This window comes from Magnolia sinica, chromosome 17, assembly GCF_029962835.1.
Source record: "Magnolia sinica isolate HGM2019 chromosome 17, MsV1, whole genome shotgun sequence".
Classification (NCBI taxonomy): domain Eukaryota; kingdom Viridiplantae; phylum Streptophyta; class Magnoliopsida; order Magnoliales; family Magnoliaceae; genus Magnolia; species Magnolia sinica.
Window position 1 is genome coordinate 44,875,396 of NC_080589.1, and position 548 is coordinate 44,875,943.

Below are 548 nucleotides of genomic sequence, written 5' to 3' on the forward strand. Positions count from 1 at the left end.
TATGGATTCGGATGAGGACTGGTGTGCTTGAGTTACATCTTGCATCGCATGGCCTTGGTATGGCCGACATCATTCACTCCTTACATCGCATGGTCTTGATATGGCCGATAGCACTCATGCCTTGCATCGCATAACCTTGGTACGGTTGTGATATTCATGGACTTATCGGCGTTTCCACATTACTCTGATATTGCAAACCTGCATTTCTACTATATGCACACACTTTCACCACCCTCTAAGTTTTCTATAAGCTTATGTATGACCGTTGCGTGCAGGTGACGCTAGGCAATAGCAGTTCAAGAGCAGGAGCGTGCTATAGAGCTACCAGAGTTTTAGCTTTATTGTCTTGTATTTTCCTTCATACGCATTATACCTTAAAGTGTTTTATCATAGTGGATTTTATAATGGTGTTCTTGTGGTCATTGTTCGTAGGTTATGCTTATTACGAATCAAATTAATGTTGAAAATCCTCCTTGTAGGATCCTAGGATCGGAACCTGGTAAATGGGTGCCGGGGCCTAGAATGGGATTCTACGACGGCTGTCGGCG